General features: G+C 41.0%; 1 protein-coding gene across 8 annotated transcripts in view; it reads left to right on the forward strand.

Annotated features, from left to right (window-relative positions):
• Positions 1 to 22,937, forward strand: part of add3a (adducin 3 (gamma) a) — a 117,769-nt gene that overhangs the window by 49,525 nt on the left and 45,307 nt on the right. For 3 of the 8 annotated variants that reach the window (XM_015051212.1, XM_015051254.1, XM_015051269.1), the window contains exon 1: positions 16,022 to 16,395. The exons of 3 other annotated variants lie outside the window; for them this stretch is intronic. The gene's annotated coding sequence lies outside the window, so the exon portion shown is untranslated. Of the gene's footprint in view, positions 1 to 16,020; positions 16,396 to 22,937 lie in introns of those variants that run through there. 2 more of the 8 variants (XM_015051220.1, XM_015051263.1) reach the window with 2 other exon arrangements.

Genomic DNA, 22,937 nt, shown 5'->3' on the forward strand with positions numbered 1-22,937 from the left:
ATCAGAAAAATACCAGGCGCCCCAGTTACAATTATGGTCTTAAGAGGGTTAAGAGCCACAGATCTTTAACGTGTGGCCTTCTCAGAGTAAACGTGAAAACAATGAGTGAATAAACTTGAAACTTGTCCTCAGTTCTTTCATTTTTATGTTATTTCAGTCAAAAGATTAAGCTGTGACCTTAAAGATTGTTCATGTTTGAGTTCACTCGGTTCGACATTTCTGAGTTATTCCATCAACTGTAGTTACTTCAGCCTTTAGCTTCAAACAAGAGAACAGTGTAGCAGCTGGTGAGAAGATGAAGAACAGCTCCCTTTCCCCCAAGGCCAGCTCTCCAAGATTCCTGACCTTTTGAGTCCCATCGGCATCCTTTCCTGACACTTCCTTTTCTGTGATGGCTGCTTTGTATGAATTTGTGTTGGAACCCCAGAGGCTCGAGTCTGACAGGCCCGGAAACACGGAGGGACTAACTGGATCAGACAAACTCTCCCCTCCACAGGCTCTTTTCTCCCCCCCCCCTCCTACAGACAGCTTGTTATGGATCACTGAGATGTGATGGGCAGAGGTCACAGCATGTGACAGCGACTGATAAAAACACTGCATGTGGATTTGCTTAAAAATCTGATTTACAAGGAGTTAGTGAGCCGACTTTTCATAACATAGACCGATGCAAGTCACTGTTAGGACTTAGAATATCTGTAAATTACATTGATGAGGAGCAGCAAACACATGCTAAGGAGTATTTTTTTATGACTCTAATAATCAAACACAACCACTCACAATTAATGCCACTGTTTTTATTTTGCTTTTGTTTTTTTACTGCATTTACATTCAAATACACAAATGAATCACCTAACCTTTCTGGAAACATTAAAGAAACATTTAAATTTAATAGAAATTGGTGAATGCTACAAATTTCGACTGAAAAAAAACTGATTTTCATTCCAGTTTCAGTCTGCAAATGCTGTAAAATAATAACGCTGAACTCAGCTCCCCCTCTTAAGGTTGCACTGAAATTATTTTAAAAGAAGAAGAAAGTGGCACATCATCAAGCATGATGGTGGGAGCATTATGCTGTGTGGCTGCTTTTTTGTTTTTCCAGCAAAGTTAAAGTTAATACACAAACAAGAAATGGTTATGGAAATGAAAATTCTCTGTAAAATAAAAGACACATTTTGATGACAAGGACATTTTCCAGGGCTTTTCTCTAATTCACGAACGAATAACACGACTAAAGACGGATTACTGGGGTAGAAATATGACCTAGAATTGGTGAGGTGGAAGTACATCTGCTTTTCGTTTTATTTATTTTTTTGTATATTTTAAAAAAGAGAGGGGGGACCCAAGTGTGCAGAAATTGTAGCTGTAAAAGTTTCGTGCCCTCTAGTGAAAACACACAGCTGATGACCAAGTTTAAAATAAAAGACAGAAAACATATCAGATTTTGGGAGGAGAAATATTTTAGATATTATTGTCACAATCTACCTTAACTCAGAGCTAAACATGTCTTTAAAGACCTTTGTTTTGGTTAAAAATGGCTGAAAAAGACTAACCTTTTCTATATTTCTCACGGACAATTGATTAATGGACCAGAAATAATCTAAAAAAAAAAAAATCTCTACAGAGTGTCTAAAACATAGTTTTGTTCTAACATTTTTATTGTAAATAATCTGCCATCTTAGTTCTAGTAAATTCGTGCTGCTTCACACCGACTCGTTTCTCTTACGTTTCTCTGGCAACAGCAAAGGCACATTTGAGGTTGACAAAATGGCCCAAGTCCAAGTGGGCAAAGGTTCCTTTTCATCCATCACCACATCTAAACATCGGTGCCTTTATTTTAATCTGCGGATGTGGGCGTCTTTAACCTTGACTGAACCGAGAAGTCGCTAACCCTCCATGAGCGGCCTTGACTTTGATGCAAAGCTGTGCCTCCATTGTTAAAGTGCTCCCTTGTCTGTTCCTGGACTGCGAAATTGAATGAAGCTGTCTGTTGGGAGGGCAGTTCGTGTGTGTGTGTGTGTGTGTGTGTGTGTGTGTGTGTGTGTGCTCCGTCTTCGACCTGCGAGGTGGAATAACATCAGAGCGACACTGGTGGGATGAGGAAGTTTCATAATTTCTTGCCCTTCTTGTGAAATGAAGACTTTCCACTTGGCTAAACAAAAGCTTTCACGGAAAGTTTTGAAGTTACAAAACATAAGGATGGATGTAAGATTTAAAAGGTTTGTTGTTTTTTTTGTTGGGGGTTTTTTCCCTCCCAAGTGTCTCACTGAAAAAACTGTAGGATGAGTAAGCTGAAGCTCATTCAGCAGCAACACAATCCCATCTGGTTTCACTGCTACTTTCATCTGCGCTCTCACTTTCTACGTTTTATTCCTGGTTCTGCTTCTCCGTCTCGATTCTTCTCTCTTTTCTGACGGGGCGGGGTCGCTGCTCGAGCGCACTGTTTGTTTGGAGTTTCCATGGAAACTTGTGAGCGTCCGGTTGTTTGTGCCTTCATATGTGTGCAGAAATGGGACTGTAGTTCTGTTTCATGCATAATGATCTCATCCAGACACAAACTCTGACATACCATATCCGTCTGTTTCCCCGGATTGTGTAATGGATAGTCCCAAGACACATGGCTCACACACACACACACACTTACACATCTCCATGGGTGACACCCTTCACTGTTTTGTCTCTTTGTTTCCGACCACAGACGAGTCGTGTAGCTTTCCCACCTCCATTAGGAATCAGGACTGATTTATAATTGTTTCATAATTTGATTTCTTCATCTTGGCAAAGCTGAACTGGAGCTCATAATGTATTTGGTAAGAAAAGAGACAATAAGCTCATAAGCTCCACATGAACTGTTGAACTTCACTGTTTTTCATATACTTTGATGTATATTAATGTTATTAAAATATCTTTGTTGCTTCTACATTATCTCCTGGGATCTTATTACCAAATGTTGTGACTGTATTTCTGCAGATGACGACAATCTGAGTTGTGGTGGAAGTCTGAAGTGTACAGAGTGAAAAGTAATGGTGAGAGCACGGTGCCCTGTGGTGCTCCTGTGCTTCTGACTACACAGGCCTTTGGTCACTCAAACCCTGGTCTGTTTGTCAGACTAGGTCCAGGTGATTGTTGAGGCTTCCACCTGTGTCTTCTGGAGTTTCTGACAAAGCAAATCATGCTGAACTTTTCTAAATGCACTGGAGAAATCAAAGAGCATGCTCCTCACAGTGCTGCCTGCTTAGAGGGTTTGTTGACTGGATGAGTTTTCTTTGGACTACGACAGGAGCAAAGAACCATTTTTGAAAAATTGGTGGAGTTGAGCAAACTGACAGCTAGTGAAAAAGTTGGGAATGCCATAAAAGTTTGGCTATTTCCTCTAATTTGGAGGCAAAATGATCAAATCAAAGGCCATCGACGACAAACAGTTTGAATTTTCAGTAGTAAACCTTCGTCGCCGTCTCTGGTCTTCATCTACTACTTTTAACCCTTTGAGTTCAAATCTCCCCCTGGACATTTTTTGCTCATTTTAATTGTACAAAGTTATTTAAGTGTCCTGTGAGTAAATCTATTTGCCAATTTATCCATAACAACTGGAACTTTCAATATATAGCGAGTTGTTTTTGTAATTTACCATCTAATAAAAGAGAGCCCTCAGATTAATTTCACTCCCTGTTACAGCGGGAGAGAAATTGTCATAATAACCTGATATTGGCTGGAAAGTGCAACGTCTCCCCTTTCCGAAACTGTTGGATATTTTCAGATCGCGCAAAGTGTGGCGGAATTACGGTACTGCAACTTTGTCTGTGTCGTCGCCGATCAGTTCGGTCTGGAAGGGTTAATTATGTTGGTTTATCATTTAACTGCGGTCAGTGTAAGTTTTCAACTAAATGACAAAAAAGTACTGGTAGAGTTTTTGTTCTCTCGTATAAAATCATGACATGGTGATAATAGTTTATTTAATTGTGAAGAAACCAATTGCAAAAACTGATCAATTGTGAGAACAGCTGGTGAGCGTTGGGAGAGTGTTAAATACGGAGTCCATAAAAGGTGTGTGTGCGTGTGTGTGCGTGTGTGTGCGTGTGTGAGAGAAATCAGTAAGACATCTGCTTGCAGGAACCACCAGATAAGCACCATAAACCGTATATAAATTGCGCCTCTGCGATGTGGTCCTCTACAGAACGGAGGAACGATCAAACATTTACTTGGGTGACACTTTAAGTGCAATAATGACTTGGAACAAACTCGCTCTTTGCTCCTTTCATCGTCTATTTGTTCCGTCAAACCCAGTTGGCTCTGGTATCGGCTCCTGCCAGGGCTTGACCTCTTTGCCTGTTAGTGATGTCGCGTGGCAGCGACTTTGCCTGGAAACAGATTTCTTTATCTAAAGACTCATTCAGCATCACCGCCCCAGAGCAGTCATGAAACGATGGATAATAGCTGCTTATTGCAGTTTGATTATGAGCTTCTGACTTATTAGTTTCACATAATAGTGCTTTGTGAACAATAACAAAATGAAATGGATCAGAATACTTGAATACTTTTCAGTACCACCCGTTACAGTGGACCCTGGTAGGCCTGTCACCATAACAAATTTTGCTAGATGATAAATTGTTCCAGAAGTTATTGCGATAAACGATAATATTGTTTTGAGACCATTTTTATTAAGTATTGTAATGGCAATGGATCAATAATAACGCAAGGACACATTCTAAAATATCAGTAAACTTTTTTCCGTGAATAGTGTAGAGCAGCGTTTCACTGAAAAATAATACTAATAAGGAATAATGAACTGTGAATAGGTCCAGGTCCACTGTACTGCAGTTCCAGCTGCAAGTCAATTGAGATGCGTCTCAACCAGCTTTACACATCGAGACACTTCATTTGTTCACCTTTACTGTTTGCAAACCATCTCAAGCTCAGTCAGATTAGATGAAGAGGTTCTGCCAATTTTTGAAGACCGGCCACAGATTCTCAGCTGCGATGGACTGAACTTTCTTCAGCATCAAGACATTCTTGCTGGCCAGGTGTTTGCAGTACAGTAGCAGTTAGGAATACATATTTTTTTTTTTTTTTCAGAAACAATATCCCTCCTGATACTCTGCTAAATCCAAAATAGGTTACACGGATGGGTTTTAATTGCAAAAGCGTGGTTTTGGTTTGCAATGAATCAGTCTTGATTACACGGCTCCAATTGACGTGAAAGGTTGATTATGTATGAATGAAATGACAAACAGAGGAATTTCAAATTGAAGCTTTACTCGCGCACCCTTGTTTAGAGCAGTTTGTCTTCCGGTCAAACAAACATTTTCGCCGTCGTGTCTGGGATCAAGTTTATTTTTTATTTAATTTTTTTTTTTTTTAAGTTGGAAGTTTTTCAAAAAAAAAAAAAAAAATCCCACAGACATGATTGAGTTTACTTTTAGACCACCAGGAAAGCCGTTTGAGTTTCGCTGAGATGAGATGCAGCTCTCCGTCCTGGAGCAGAACACTCGGTTGTGCATCGGAGGAGTTTATGCTTTTATTGCAAACAAAAACCGCAGAACAAAAGCTTGTAATTTGATGCGACCACCGCAAGAGTCTTTCTAAAGTGGAGCATGCCGAGCTGAGCTGTGACGCCTCGAGGAGTCCGCGCACAAGATCCTTTGGGGAGGCTTTGATTCGAGTCGCGGAGCGGTTCCGGGTCGCCGGGCGTCCAGCTCTGAGGACATACGGCGGCAGTTAGCAGCTGAGCTACCCGGGCAGGAACTGTTTTTGTTTGCGTGGTTGAAGCAAACAGGGACTTTTTCAACTGTGTCTGCCACTCTGTCATTTCCAGCTGTAATTACAGGGTGATTATCCTCAGCAGCCGGCTGTGTGTTTGGGCTTGTGTGTGTTTGTGTGCTTGAAGCCTTATTCTTGTCTCATCTGGACTTATTTGTTTGTGATTATGTTAAAATAGTCGCTAACTGCTGAAACGTCGCCCTCAAAATGACCTAAAAGAATAAACTGGTTTCATTGCCATGACAAAGTAGTTGGATCCTGTAAAGCGTTGGTGACGAACCAGGGGTCAGAACAGATTGTTCCTGCATATGAAACTCAATAAATTATTATTTTTTTGTTAATGTTGTGCTGTTGACACAAACAATTAAAGCAAAAATAAGTGACATCATCTAATTTACTTCATCTCGAACCAAAAGGCAGTACTCATTACTGATTTCCTGCTGACTTTATTTTATTAATAAAGACTACTTATTTCCTCTTAGTTTAGGGTATATCTGTGTTTTTCTTGCATTTTAGTTTATCTTTATATCATTTTAAGTAATTGTGTACATTCAGTTATCTCTTTTTATTGTTGTGATTAATATTTTTTACAAGAAGTTTTTTTTGTGTCATTGGTTTGTCTTGTTGTTTTTCTGTTTCATTAACCCCTGGTTTCTGTTTCCTTTTCCCCTTTCCAAATTAGATGAGATAACCCAAATAAAGACGTGATATTAATTTTAACTCTCTGCTGTTTGAGGGATTAAAAATATACTGGACTTATGAGTTCATAAAATCGCGAAATGTGCTTTGAGGTTTGCACAACAGTAGAAATGCTGAGTTTAGTTGTGTGTACCTCTAATTAGAGACAAAGCAGAAATCAGTGTGTTTAACTATCCTGCTAACTTTCTTGGCTGCCTAAGAAAGAGGCAAAAAAATGGCTAAAATTCATACCTTTGCCTTTTGCTTTTACCATTTGGTAGGAATACAAGCCTCAACATGTTATTGTCCAGGACCTTTCAGGCGAATTGGTAGACAAGAAACCAAGCCAATGCTGAAGGTTTGGTTGCCTGGGTTACCGTGCTTACGCACACGTGGCCAGACGGCCTCAGGTGTTCATTGAGGTCCGGTTGTGGAATATTTCACGCGACTGTTACAAAGTGGCTGAAATGCGTCACACAGCTTTGATCCAGAGGAATTGTGGGATGTGAAGCTTCAAAGCGTCGTTTTTGTCTCCAAGCTCGCTTTCATTGTAGCGGCTTCCATGTTACATTTCCTCTCTTGTAATCATGCAAATAACTGCAACCCGACACCTTACGTGCTTCTGATCACTGCTTCTTTTCCTGATTGAGCTCAGCTTTGATGTCCATTTAGCCATTTGTTTGATTGTCGTAGAAATCAGATTAAAGGAAATAATAAAATATGAAAGGAAATGCATGACAACCTGGGTTCGTGGCAACAAACGGCTCTGTTCCAAATATTTGCTCTGCGTTTCCCTGGCGTTTAGGAAAAGGAGTGTGAAAGCTGTCGTCCGATTGGCTGTCGCTGGTGTGAAGACGGCCGTATGCAGGTGCAGCGGACTATTTGGATCAGGCTTTGAGCTTCCAAGTGTGATCGTGAGTGCAGATAAACATGTGAGAAAGCACTGAAAGAACACCAGCTGGAAAAACAACTTTTCCAGTACTATAGGCAGAGTATTATCAGCCATCATAAATACTTCAGATCATTTTAATAAGATATCAGGGAAAGTGCTGGAGGGAAATGCGTCAGACTTGTAAAACTCAACGTCCTCCGTTGGTTGCTTTGTAAGAAAAGTGTAATGCTGTCGTCCAACAGTGGGGAAAAATGTGGCTTTTGCAATATTTCAGATCATGTAAAATATACAGCCGCGATGTAGAGCATATGAAATACAAAGTAGCACAGTAAACGCCACCTCACTATTTGATGCTGTGCACTGCTGGTCAGCTTGGCTGCTGCACTTTGCCGTCACTTACAAGGATGAAGTCTGAAAGTTGGGAAATAATTCTTGTGGTAGTTGCAGTATTATTTATGTGTACCTGAACGTCACCGATGTTTTATATTTTACAACACTTAAGCCGTCGTAACGCTGTAAAAAACAAACAAAAAAGAAACATGTTGTGTAAGGAGGTGAAAAGGGTTTAGTGGAACATCAAATCACATCTTTACATTGTCCTTAGTGGTATTTCACCCTAAATAAATGTGTTTGTTCTTGACAGTTTTCTGCTCCGTCTGCAACTGGTGTGTTACTTTTTTTCCTTTACGACACCATCTCATTTTATTCCGTTATTTTTTTAAGGAGTTCTTTTAATTAGTCAGATGGTTTTTAGCCAAATGAATCAGAAAGTAGGTCATGTTGTCAGGTTTACTTTCAGTTTCAAGCTTTCAAGCATGGATGTGCTGCAACTGATTTATCCATTCTGCAACTAAGCAAAAATCGTCATTCTGTGTGTTGACATAGTTGTCAGTATTTCAGTTTTAAACTCTATTTAATGTCATTTCATGATTTTTGAGTCGAGATTTTCTTTGTATTTGCTGGTTCAATTGGTCAGTTGAGGGTAAAAGTCGTCTGCGCAGCATGGTGAGAGCCAGTGCTCAGGAGTAATGGGTGTCCATTTGAATGAGCTGGGAGGGACCTGAAGGCATCATTAGTAGGCAAGACCATGCTCAGTTTGCCCTGATGCCCTCTGGGCAGAATTACTACTCGCCCTCAAGGAAAACAAACAGCTATGCGTTTGTGTTTAAAATGATCTCTTAAACCAATGGATTTATTTATACATCTTGATCTTGTCGATTTGAAACTTAATTGGGATAAATTGTTTGTTTTTTTACTTTTCTTACCTTTTGAGAAAGTTCACGACCTTTGCATTTAAATGCAATTTGCAGAAGAAGAAGAAGAAGAAGAAGAAAATAATAATAGGAAACATTCTTCTGAGCTTTCTTTTTTCCCGACCTGAGATCTCATTTGACCAAGGTGGGGTACTGGGTGGAAACTTCCCACTGTCACTTCCAGGCCCTATTCAATCTTACTTAAAGGAGGATGCAATCGCCGTTAAAAATACACCCGGAGACGCATTGCTTCCTTACTCACCCACCGCCTCTTATTCTTTAGGAGTTTATTATTAGCACCTGAACCTTACGGCACAGACGGACCTTCGTAATCACACTGGCGGTCCTTGTGTCGCTGTGCTCCTCATCCTCGCTGCGTTTACTCGAACAGCGATCGCATTTTTCCTCTGCCAGGTCGGCAAACGTGGACCTGAACCTATCCTGGTGCGTTAAACATTAGCTGCTCTCTAAATACCTCTTTGCCACTCAGATGTGGATTAGTGACTACTTAGGATCCCTCCCGAACAAACGGAAAGCTAGATGGGCTGCTAAGAGCCGGATTAATGGTGGAGTGTGTCGGCCTTGAAGGTTTCCGTCTCTTTACCTGGAGAAATGTTACTTTAATTTATCCCTGTAGATTAAAACTGTCGGCAATCAGCAAAGAAAGATCATTGCTGTTGTTGATTCTTTGGTAAAGACACAAAGGTTAGCATTTATTGCAGGTAAATTTTGAATTTGTAAGCAAAAATAATAAAACAAAGTGCAAAGATTGCAGGTTGCAGATGACAAATCACAGTGCTCCTCATCAATTTGTTCCAGTTTTTCCCTCGTGACGTTGCATTTGAGGTGAACACCAGCAACAAGCAATGCTGGGGCCCAACATGTAGCTTTATTTTGCAGAGGGGCCAGCTTGGCCTCTCTGTTATGTGGGAAAAGAGAATCCCAAGTAAAATGAGTCAAAACAAGCTTGCTTTGTCTCGCGACCCTTCACAAAGCAAATTGTAATCTTTCATAAAAAATACCACAACTGTCGCATTTCTCACTGTGGGGTCTGCCGAGGCAATTTAAGTTTTTTGTTTTTGGACGTAGCCAAGAAGCCTCAAAGTGAACCGAAGTGTTTATAGATTCCTAAATCTCTGGCGTCACTGCACATGCCCCCCTCGCTGCTCTCGTGTTACCGCCTGGCATTTGATGTAACGCTGTCTCCTGTCGGTACTTTGGCAGTAAAGAGCCGTCGGCCCTTCTCTCTCCGCTGCGCGCTTTTCTGTTTTTGTCCGTAGCTTATCGCAGAGCTCGAGGAGCGAATGACTCCCAACAGTTGGATCGTATTATTTTGAAAGTGCTGTGGTGTGCAAAGGCCTCATTAATCATTTGACTTGATAATAGTTGAGCAGTAATGGTAGAGCGTGCAGCAAACAAACTCGGCTGCGGCTGAGATTAGTCTGACCATGTCTGCGTTATGTCACACGAGTGGAGCTGAAGTAAAAACAGTTGTTTTGGTCCCTGCTGGGCTGTAATTACTCTATGTTCAGAGACGAGCTGGCTGTTTTCAGGCAGGCGGACGTGAGCGCAGGGGCGACGTCTTGACGTTGGCCCTGCTGGATTTGCAGCGGGCCGCATCGACGCTGAACTCGTTTCGTGAAGAAAATAAAGGCTTAAGTTTTCAAAGTAAAAATAAAATAACATTTCTGTAGTTTGAGATGATCCAAGAATTTTCATTAAGTAGGAAAACAAAATCAAATATGTATATAAAGACGTCATTTAGATTTGTTTCTTAATTTTCCATCGTGAGCAGTCACAACTTGTTTAAATGAGGGCATAAATGAAATCACTTCATTCAAAGTATATAGCCTTGGTTATATTTGTTACCATTGCTTATTTTGTTAGTTTTATCATGTAAAGCCTTTTGAACTGCCTTGTTACTAAAATATGCTACAGAAATGACTCGACTTTAAAATTATGAATCTAATTTTAAAAACAAAAACTTTATCTGCTTCACTTCCTGTCAAGCTGCAGGGTACAAATAAAGTTAATTCCTTTGCGATTTTCTTGTAATTTAATTTTGTAGAGCAGCTGCGTAAGCAGTTCCTCTGAGCAGAATATTGTTCCTTGCTGTGAAGAGGTCACAGTTGGATGGAGAAGTGAAGCAATCATGTGGTGTTCCTTCGGTTCATAGTTCTTGTTTATTGATATTGTAGCCCCTCCAGCGGTCGCCCTGCTGATTTCTCCGCATGCATGTGACGCCAGTCGAAGAAATCTGCTTCCTTTACGTTGTTAGCAGGTCCCAAATATTGGGAATTAAGACATGTTGATGATACGTTGGCGTGTAAATGTGTCGGTTTTATTACCTCTCCAGGTCCTTCATTGCAGACGCGTGGCTGACGTCTTAGTTTAGCTATGGGAGCAAGGTGGGGTCGGGTCAAGTTACAGTTTGGGCTTAGCTGTACCCAGTGCGTAGTGTGTGATGTCTTTATATAAATAGTCTTCTTTAGGAGAAAACCAATGTTACACTGGGAGGTGTGGTGTGGAAAAGGGAAGAACTCTGACTTGACTGAACTGCAAAAGAAGCCAGTTTATTGTCTTTTCACACAAAGCAGCACCTCTCTAAGTGGCAGCCCATCCATCTCGACTCCTACACACTATAAATGAGAGACAAACTGAAAAGCCCAGCAGGTTTTAGTATTTCTGTCTCCTGGACCAAGTAAGTTGCTAGCTAAATGGCAAGGCCCATCCACCATGGCTAGAAAACCAGTGACGGATGAAATCACCTGTCCAGACAAACATAAGTCAAAGCAACTGCTCCTTTACACCTGAGAGTCCAATGGGAGAAATGCTCTAGGAACAGGTGTGGAGTAGATCCTGGTGGTGGAGTAGTGAGAGAAGAACGTTCTGCTTCTTAACGACCAGTGATCCCATAATATCCAGTTTATGCCAGAACGCAAGAATATCTGTAATAATTAAAGGTTTCCCCCAGAAAACTTGCTAAGCCTGGTGATGGGGTGCTGGGGCAGTCATTCGTCCAGCGGTCCGTTGTGTTTTTGGGTTAAAAAATGTTTAAAGTTGACCGGAAATTTGAAAATATCTCTTGATAATTATGTGCTATTGAAAGATTGGAAGATTAATACCTGAACACCAACTATAAAGTCTTTAAAAATGTGAACATCTTAAAAAAGACTTGGGAAAAGAAACAAGCAATGCTTAGTCTGGTGGGGGCACAAGTAAAGCCTGGTGGCCCACCAGGCTTATGATACACTGGGGGAAACCCTGTAATTGTATTTACATGTAAATTAATGACATTAAAATACGTTTTTCCTCTTGCCCACATTTAGGGCTTCACTCAGAAAAGTGCTAAGCCCAGTGGTAGGGCCGCCCACCATGTTTTTGTGTTAAAAAATGTTACAAATGTTCATAGCAGTCATCATAACTTGGAAATAATGGCGTGTGAGCCCAATTGCCAGATACAGGATCAACTGCAAAAGTAGCTTAATTGGTTTCTACTGTCACTGCTGTTGGTGTATAAAAAACTCTATTTAAAATAAACGAACAAAGCTCAGCCTGGTGGGATGGCGAGTAAAGTCTGGTTGCCCGCCAGGCTTACAACACACTGAGGGAATCCCTGACTTTGGTGTTTAAACCTAATTCACCAGCTAGAATGAGCTTGTGACCAGTTGAACAGAAAGAAAGGAAGAAAAATTTCATGCTGTAATTTTCCTTTTTCATGCACTGAAATAATATTCCAAATTTCCAAGCTGTGTAGAAACTCAGAAACGCAGACCTCTGACATCACGGTGATTATCCTAGGATACCATTAAGTAATGAACCAAAATCCAGCTTAAAGCATATAAAACCAAACCAGGACGAAATTCTGTTATTGTCACAAGTTTTCCTCCCCAAAACTGAGTAAAACAAAACCAGAGTTCATTCATCTGAACTGAGTCAGAGGCAGACCTCCCCTCCAGAAACACTGCTTTCCTATCTCTGTTCTGTTTCTTCTTCTTCTTGTGATTTACTTCTTGCATGAACATTGACACATTCTCACCACTTAGCATGAGGTATGGTAAACGGTGCACTCTGAGGCAGGTTTGAACTGATAACAGAAGTCCAGACAGAGATGTCACAAAACAATGTTAGGTTGTGTGTTGGCAGGTTTTCAGGCTCAGCGTGAATCACCCGGTGGGGCTTATTGCCGTGACGTCTCCTGATGTGTTCATACAGTTTATCTTGCAGGAGCGAATGCAAAAAAAACATAACCTTTATCATTTTACATTATCAGGTGATGCGGTCAGAACGGATTGCGACTACTTATTACCGAAGGCATGCGAGCTAAAAAGCTTTTGGCATGAAACCCGACACCCGCTCAGACGTTTGCATAAGTTGGATGGTTTATTCTGTCAAAGCAATGATGGTTTCCAAGAAAGTTGGAGCTTAAGTATCAGTTTAGTCAGGGGAGCAGTTGATAAATCACACAACGTGAGTCTTTTTTGAACGTGAGCCAAAGAATATGGGTCATGCTTTTCTAACGGCTTCAGCAGGATTTTTGTTCATTTGCTGTCTTCAGTGCTGCTTTGTGTTGTTTTTAATTGCACTTAAGTCCAAAAATTGCTTGATGATATTTGAGTCTTTTGGTTTCTTTGGCAACTATCTGAAGTTTGTTTTTATCAACTTGAGTTCATGTGTAGTACGGTTCACAATAAACCTCAAACACAGTTATAGACACATCCTTTCAAAAGATAAAAAGGTGAAACTCCCACAAATTTCCAGATGGTGTGGAAAAGTATTTGCCTCGATACAATTTTTTTTTCTATTCTTTTGCTTTTTTTCATACGTTTAAGGTTTTAGATAAACTTTCAGACTGAATCCCGTAAATATCAAAGGCAATTCTCAATTTTCAAGGATAAAAAGTTGTTCAAATCAACCTGACCGTGTGCAATACAAAAATAAAAGTTCTTCCTTCCCATTTTATGTCCTATGAACGACTGAGGCACAGTGTGAGGAGTGGTCCTCTTGCAGTCCGATTCCATCTTCCTCCTGTCACATGTCGATGTCCTACAGTGAGAGTCATTATCCTCAATGAGAAAAAAAAACAAACTAAATGTCTCCATTTTATACTTTTCTCAAGTCGTCTTTGGCTTCGTAATCTAAAATAGCTGTAAAAGTTGCTAAATGTAAATTTATCTAAACATGGCCGCCGATGGCTCATAAACTTACAGCCGAACTTTTCTTGGCGCAGCTTTACACAAACGTGAAATAGTGTGTGTCAGAGATAGACATTCAAATCAGAGAGCTGTTGAGGTGAATGAGTCAGTGAGTCTGTTTCAAGCAAACAGCAGCACAGTAATTCAGGCCATGGCTGACAGATTGCTGACAGGTTTTGATTGTTTGGCTCCTCGCGCGTATGTGACTTGTGAACTGGATTACAGTCGGTTATTACAAGAGGAAATGCAGACGCCGTGTTTGTCCCACCAGCATGCTGAGCATCGAGCTTCTTCGCCTCCGCCGGCGATCTGTGCTGCACGATTCCACACCTGAGGAGTTCAGCTACTTCTACAAGTTCTTCATCTGATTTTTATGAAAAAGTTTGTAGTTTGTCTATAATATCGTATCTTGTCACCTCAATCTAGGCGCTGGTTGGAATTTTTGTAATTATTTTGCACATATTTATGTCACATTTGGAGCTTCGTTGTATTTCACCAACATTGGAATGGTAGATAATATTTCTTGTCACCCTTATGTGCAGATTTGACCTACTGATACCAATTTTAGAGCATCATTTTATTTATTTATAAATGTTGGCAGTCAGTGATTTTTTTATAAACAGCAGAGGCGATGTCACACTGTGTGTGTATGAGTTGGAGAATGGCCTACGTAGAACGGGATCTTGCAAACTTAAGACAAAAATTATTACAGAAAGGATATTTTTACCTGTCCCTAATATCATATGTTAGCAATTAGCACAGTTAGCAAGCAAAAGTCAAGTTGCCAGTTGTATTTCCTAAGGAATGTATTTCTTCACCTTAACTCAGATTGCTGAGGTTGAAAGCTCAAAAGGTTAAAAAAGAGCAACTTTGCTCTCTCGTGGTTTAGCTCTCCGATTATCTGCTGAATGCCTTGTGGTCTCTTGCATAATGAAGAAACCACAGACAGAAATGCAGCTTCTATGTCATAAATTAACATGTCATAAGGCTTTTTGGCCAGAAATGTGAACTGAGAGTTTTGTGCTCTGCTGAACAAAGTGCAAGTGGAGAACCTTGGCTTCCCACCTCGGCTTTGAGCTACCATTAGCTGTAGTCAGTGTTGACATATATTTACGTTGACTGGGGTGTGCATTGAGGCATAATGCAGTGGCTACACAAGATAGCCATCAAACTGCTACTGAACATTCAAAGTCTGCATCACAGCCTTTCATAGTTTTCTGCTGCACTTGGTTGTGTTGTTTTTACTTAAGAAAATCAGAGATGGCACCAGAGTGGTTTTTTTTAGGGTCGCGCCAATAAATCAGCCCTGATTTCCCTGCATTTCTGAAACTCCATCTGAGTTATGCTGCATGTACAATATCCTGGTTAGTGTTAAATAGTTTACAGATGATTAGCAACTGCTTCTGATAACTTGTTTAAACCTCTTATTCTTCCGTTGTGATACCAAACACCTGCTAACTTTGAGGCCCGTTTCAGGCTGATCCAACTTAAAATCAACTTAAAAACGTCTGATTACGTTATTTTTAATAACGTTTGCTTTGGCCCTCTATATGCTTTCCCATGCGAAAACATAAACTAAACCTAACTTCAGGTGTTGAGCTGATAAGTTTAGATTTGTAAGTGGCATTTTGTGACATTAACAAAAATTAACAGGCATTTGATGTCTGACCTTCAAGCTGATGTTCACAAAGTTTTTGACCTTTGACTGTGAATGTGTGCCATCTCGTTTAGAACAGCCAAGCGGCTCTGAATGTGTGTTCATCGGCGTGTCAGATAAACCTGCTTTGGAGTAGCAGACGCAGCAGTAAAAGGCATCCAGTTGCTTCTGCTGCAGCAGGTTGTGTGGCTCGTAAACACTGACCTTTAGTACAGTTGCCCAGAGGGGGGCGGAGGGGCCAAGTGGGGGTGTGAGAGAGGGATGTGGAGACGAAGACGGACAGCAGCGATTGTGGAATGTGGGAGACGAATCAGAGCGGGAATAGATCAAGAGGGGAAAACAGTGTTGAAAAAGACCAGTGTAGTAGAGAGAGAGAGGGAGAGCAGGCAGCAGAGGAGGAGGGGTGATTAGTGTGTGAGCTTGAGCTCTGATTGGTCTGTATATGTGTGTTAGAGCTCTGTGTGTGTGTGTGTACCTCTAGGCCAGTGGGCGGAGGATTAAGCCCACATCACGTGGTCCCTTTAGCTTCTTTTCCACACACACACACACACACACACACACACACACACACACACACACACACACACACACACACACAAAGACCTCCTCTCTCTCTCACACACAAACACACACTCACAGCTGTTTATACTCCTCTCTCCAATGAGCAGCGGAGCCGTTTGGAGAGCACAGGCTGCAGGAGTCCGGAGGAATCGGCGGCTCCACCGGAGAGCATCTGTACGGGAAAAATCTGGACGACTAGTTTTGATTTTTTAATATTTTTCCTGATCAACTACACGGCTTTCGCTCTCTTTATCATCCACTTCTTCTTGTGTATGTCTGTCCCGGCTGCTCCGTTGGAATCTGGAGTACAGACGCGGGATCAGCAGCAGCAGCAGAGTGAAAACGGAGACATGAGTTTCTGCTGCCCGCTTTCTCCCGTTCACTGACAGAAGAGGGAAACGCAAGGTTGGTCGGGCTCCGGGTTACAAGTTTAAACGTCGCTCTTTTTGTGTCAGTGCACTTGATTTAACCTTTGTACTTCCTTTTGTGCTGTGATCACACATTCAGCACTCCTCCATGCCCGTTGCGTTTTGCAGAAAGTCCGTCTCTCCGTCTGCCAGCTGCCCGGCTGGGGACTTGAACCGACCTCTGGTTGTAGTTTTGGGGGGAATTCCATGTTGCCATCACGCTCTCGGAGAGAAACACTCCTGCTCCATAAACGCGCTTAGCAGTCACAGTGCAGTGAGTGTGAGCGCCAGTGGAGATTAGCCCTGATTATTATCTCTCATGTGAAGCTCTGGAGGTTGTCTGGAAGGAAGATGGAGCTGGTCATCATTTGAAAACAAAAAAACAAAAATAGACGGAACGCAGCTTAAATGAAACATTCATACGAGAAGCAGATGCAGCCCTGCAACCCTAACCAAACGTTTCATTGCACCAGAGGAAAACAAACTTTCGTCACGTTACGTTGACGCCGCCGCATCGCGCAAGCTCGGGTATTTGGCGCGCTCGCTTTCCTCACGGTTTCCCCGCTTGGATCCGTCATGCAGGCATGTTTAGGCAGGGAGATCAACCTTACTTCACCCTTGAATTTCAATCGGCTTCAGTTCACGTCAGTCCTGCTTTCTGTGTTGATTTAACTAGCAAAGTAAAGATTTGTTTCCAGCATTGTTGCTGTCGGCTGGTGACAGAACCCAAAGGGTGGCTTCGTCTATTTATAGGGAGACGCAGGCAGGCCGGCTTTGAAGATATGAGGGTTGTGTGTGTGTGTGTGTGTGTCGGTGACGGAGAGACGGAGGGTGTTGGTTGATGCCTTTCTCAGTGGCATTTGCAGCTACCTGAAATGTCATCATGGGTTCTAGTTGTTTGTGCATTTCTTACAGCACAGTCACAAACGGCACAGATGTTGATTTAAAAAGGAAAAAGTGACCCAGTGGTGCAGCAGATGGTACCGTACAGCTGTAACTTTCCAGATGAGGAGGTTATCTTGTGATGAATGTAAATAGCTGGTGTGTGGGTCCAAATCAGCAGATCATATCTTCTGGTTCCTGTCCTGTCAGTACAGCGCAATGGTTGAGAGACACACAACAGGAGTGTGAGGTAGATAGAGATTGAGGGCAGGACTATTTCTGTCTGCTGAAATGACGACGGAAAATTGGAAGCAGCCATGCATCAAACTGGGTGTAACTTTTCTGCTTTTGTTTAGTTCATCTGCACTACCCTGGTGAGATAAAAAAAAAACATGAAAAATTGATTTAATTTGTTTAAAAAAGAGTGAAGTGCTCTAAAACAACCAAAGGTTTTGGTAAAGTAAGAATCACCGTCTCTGTTGGTGAAGCCGTTCATCTTGCAGGTTTGATTAATGTCGCACTACAAAAACAGAAAATCTTGCCAAGTTTGTTTTGGTTTGGTTTCTACTGCAAATATCTTAGTTTCATTTTATTTCAAGTATACCAACTTACAAGAGACTTACAAGAGTTCTTGATCTATTGGCAGATTGTTACACTTATAACAAGATATTTTTCGGAGGTTATAAATTAATCTCTCTGCCTATTGAACAAGAACTTTTTCGTCAGTATTGAGGAATTATTTACTTGAAACAAGCCTCTATATCGTGCAGTGAGAGTGAGACAACTGTGAATCTGGTATTTAGAGTCAAATATAACATCTACTTGTGTTTTAGCAAAAGAGAAACGCAACAGTTAAAACTGCTGCCTCATCAATAATTAGACATATTTGTTACTGTACGATGTATAGTTTCTGTGGAACCAAAATGTGTTGGAAGTTGTTGGCTAATAGTTTTCTAAGAGTTGCTAAGTTGTATTTTTAATGCTGATGTAATATTTAGACAGTAGGTCAGAGTCTCACACCACTCACAAATGACAAGGCCAAAAATGCTAAAGGTCACACAGACGGTGAAGAACAGCTTAGAAAGAGAGGACAGAAGAAAACGGCCATAAATCGAACCTGATATCGCCATGGTGAGGTTTTCTGACATAGTGCAGCTCTGGTTACAACGGTGCAAATTGAATTGGCAAGATATGGCTCTGTTGTTTAATTGAATGTGCTTCTAATGTAATAATGTATAACGCGTGTAGTGAAGCTGAGTTGGATATCATAAGCACGCATGTTTGTGACTGGCTGACTGCAAATATCTCAATTCGAAGAAATATGGCTTTGTTGCAACCGCGGGGAAAGGGGAAAAAAATCCCTGCCATCTTTCATCCAGCTGACTGGTAGTGCACAGCCGCATGTGGAGGAAGGGCAGCTCTCTATGCTCCACATAGGGGAGAAAACTCTGGCCGGAGTTCAGGAAAGTAGAACGTACTTATCAGAGAGTTGAATAAACGGATATATGGAAGTAAAACGCATTAGTCAAAGTGAAACGTTAATTTCTGGCCGTCGGTGAAGGTTCCTCTGAATGAATGAATGAATGAATGTTTATTTGCACTGAAGTAGTGACTGATGCACCAGACTGGAAGACTCTGTCTGCATGGGGCGACTGTCGTCCAGATATGTGCAGGCTGCCCCTGTAACACAGAACGTTGCCCCCTTGAGGCAAAGCCTGGTGATGACAGTTGATGAGTCCCTGATCATGAGGAGCAACAGGCACCGTTTTCCCTGTTCTACTTTATTTTAACAACATATTTTGCCTTAGTTGTGTATTTTTCATATATTGTGAATCTTTTGCAATACTTCCTACAAAGTACCCCATGTTTTTTGTTTTTACTGAGTGTGCAGGACAATCACATCTTGAAGAACTCTGTTTTTTTGGCCCTTTTTTTTCCCCTGTTTCCATCCCAGCATAAACACATTCCCAGAAGAAATGAAGCATGTGTTGCGTAATTGTTCAGCGACTGGTGCAAATGACATTAATGTTTCTTGATCTAGTGTTGCACATCTGTGGAGAGACATGCAAACATTGGTTCCAAATGTCAGACTAACGGTTCAGCCATATTTATCCAATAAGGAGAAGAGGAAACATGAGGCAGGTTGGGCAATTTGCATAAAGTAAAAGTTGATTTTCTTTTAAAGTAGCAGTGAAGGCACAAAATAGCATCATAGGCATTGACAAGAAAACAGAGATTAGCTTTAGTTATTAACCCTAATGTGCAGCTTTGGAGGTCGTTTAGAAGTAACTGGTTATGACCAACGACAGCATCAAGGTGTCTGCTTTGTGATGTAATCTCTATTGTCTGGTTTTAATGTCACCTCAGAATTTACGTAACCTCTGCGAATGGAAACAGATCAATCTTTAAGGCTAGGAAGGCATAAAGTTACATTGGCTCTCCATTTTTTCCCTACATCTGTTTGGTCCATCAATGCATTTTAGTGGAAATATTGTCTAAAAGATCAAGTCACTGCAGGATCTGGCTGTATGTGGCTGCTTAATATTTTTCTTGATGCCAAACACTGAATTTTGATGAAATGTCAGTAAATAGTTTTACTAGAATGCCTCTCTGCTGCTAATACGAACCGTATGGAGTAAAAACACATCCTTTAAATAAAACAAAAAAGCTTTTTCCACATTCACACGATAGAAGGTCAGGTGCTAGATTAAATCCGACATTTATACTGGAAATTGGTTTTTAGATAATTGATTTTTACTTAAAAGATAATTTAATGAATCACTCAATTGTGAAGGAAAAGCACTCTTAACTGTCTTATATTAACACTTGTTAAACTGGTAATGAAAAACCTTGAATTTTCACCCAACGACAGAAATTACAGTCATGCTGTTTTTTATTTGAATCCATCTGTGGTTCGGAGTAAACGTGGAAAGCAAGGAGGTCTTGTTTTGTTTGTATCGCTCTCATGGCGTGTTCAGCAGAAAGGGTCCCTTAGGGTCACGCGGTGAGAGGTGGGGGTAACCTTCCCTGGGGCTCCAGTCGCTCTCTAGCGCCCTTCAGTAAACACGGCCTGCCTCATCTATCAGCTGCACATCTGCGAAGTTCAGATCGATTCCCGTCCAGCGATGTCCGCCAGTGTCAACGGGCCGTTGTGTCTGTAGCTCCCAGTAGGTTACCGAGTTTATTTTGATCGAGAGAGAAGAGTCTTTGTGTGCTTTGTGCAAATGAACCAAACACCTGCGGTGGTGTGGGAAACACAAACAAAACCAAAATGCAGCAAAGAACTTTCCACCTCAACTCAGAAACATTCAATATTTCCTGGATTTGGAAATACAATTATCTATTGACCTGCATATTGGGAGATGGAGTTTATACGTACGTGCCTGTGTGTGTGTGTGTGTGTGTGTGTGTGTGTGTGTGTGTGTGTGTGTGTGTGTGTGTGTGTGTGTGTGTGTGTGTGTGCATGCATGCATGTGCATTTGTTTGCAACACCTTGTGGGGACCAAAGCCTGGTCCCCACAAGGGGAAACCCTATTTTTGGGTCAGGGGTCGGATTTAGGACTAAGGTGTGAATTGAGGGTTCGGTATGCACTGGTTAAGGTTAGGATAAGGGTACGGTTTAGGCTGTAGAAAAGAATGGAAATCAATGGAAAGTCCCCACAAAGATAGCTACGTAAACATGTGTGCTGGTGGGTGTGTGTGTGTGTGTGTGTGTGTGTGTGTGTGTGTGTGTGTGTGTTTTGCTGGGAGTTGAGTGTGAGTCAGGGATGTTACTTTATTTTGGTGAGGCTCCAACTGTTGCATTCAGCCATGCAAGAATCCCACTCATGCAGCAAATTTAAAGCCTGGGCTTTTCCTGTCAGACGTTTTACAAAATATTCTGAGTACATTTTACTTTTACCTTTTTAGAAAGATTTTTTTTTCTTTTTTTTTTTTTTCTTTTTTTTGCTCACTTTTGGCTTTGATTTATCTTAAGATAACACCAGCAGATCAAAAATATCCCAGATATACTCTCTTAAATCACCCACTTCAGTTTGTATTTTTTGTTGCTTTGGTTCAGTTTTTTTGTTTTTACTGTATTATCTTCTGTTCATGTGAGTCCTCTGTAAGCAGAGCGCTGCTGGAAGGACGATGAATTCTGCATCGGGTTACATAACCCGATTCTCCCCAGCTGCCTTCGATTACAGAGGGATTTCTTGTGAGGTCTTTTATTCATTTCTGTGGGATAAGTCAGTAGGAGAAGAAGGTTAAAAAGTACATACTATTTTTCTAGTTTATGTTTAGAAGTAAAAACCACTTAGGTAGTCATGGGTGTTGGGTTAGGGTAAGTTTGTGAATAACTTTGAAGTTTTACATTTTCTCCAAAAGAAAAGTACAGTAAGATGTGTTGACCTTCAAACTCTGAGTCAGTTCTCTGTTGAGGCATTTTCATGCTCTTTTATGGTCTGTTGTTTTGGTTGAGATGTTCCTCTAAGGTTTCCCACACATATCTGAACTTTTGACCATTCTTCTTTGCAAAATAATTAAAGCTTTGTCAGACCGGATGGAGAGTGCCTGTAAACGATACTAGAAAATTCATTTGTCACAATAACATATTTTGCTGGACGATAAATTGTTCCAGAAATTATTGCGATAAACAATAATGTTTTAAGATCATTTTCAAATATTATATAGATAATGGCATAACAACGCAAGTTCACCCTCTTAAAGACCACCAAACTTTAATTTAGTAAATAACACTTAACACTGGAACTGGAATATGTTTTAATGATCCAAAATAACACAACAACCAAGAATAATAAATAAAACCGTCATCCTACTGGAAGGTGAACATCCACCCCAGTTTCATTTAATCTTTTTGCAGCTTTCCTGTCCCTATTGAAGAAAGGCATCCCCACAGCATGATGCTGCCACCACTATGTGTCATTGGGGGTTTGAGTTATTTGGATAATCATCAGTTTTCCTTCACACACATAAAACTTCAGTTTTATTCTTGCCTGATTTCTTTAAATGGGAAAAAATGGAAAAAAAAAAAAAAAAAAAACTGATTGATTTAAAGTCGTCATGTTAAAATATTTGGTCATAAATGTGTTGAATATTATCACAGAGTCTTATCGGTTCTGCAAATAAAGTCTTGTAAAAACATAGCCTGGGAGAGTCGACGTCTCTCCACGTGGGAGGGTTTATTTTGTCTGAGAGCGAAGCCTCTGCTCCACTGGCTGAGCTACGTGTCGCTTGGCTAATCCCGACCGTCTCCGTAAGTGGCATTTGACCAGAATGAGCAGCTTAGTGGTATCTGTCAGACCGAATAACTCCCCCCTTTTACCTTCCTCCCACCTACTGAGGTGACAGCAGTGAGGCTGTCGACCAGTGAAGGAGTCACTTGTGGAAGAGCGAGGACCAAACTGCGACCACGTCAGGTTTCTAAGGAGAGAATCAGTGGGATCTGCTTCTTTAATTCTTTCCTGCTTTCCTTCTACAAACCATCTGGCAGCATTCTTCTTAGCTCCACCTCTTCCTAATTCACTACCTGATTACTAACAGAAGCCATCGACTCCTGGACGATCCTTTTTTTTTTTTTTTTTTTTTTTTTTTTTTTTTTTTTTTTTTTTTTTTTTTCTTTTTTGCTACGTCCAAAACTTTTTTCCTTTTTTTTTT

Source organism: Poecilia latipinna, unplaced genomic scaffold, assembly GCF_001443285.1.
Source record: "Poecilia latipinna isolate Pla-1442-1.1 unplaced genomic scaffold, P_latipinna-1.0 Scaffold51, whole genome shotgun sequence".
NCBI classification, from domain to species: domain Eukaryota; kingdom Metazoa; phylum Chordata; class Actinopteri; order Cyprinodontiformes; family Poeciliidae; genus Poecilia; species Poecilia latipinna.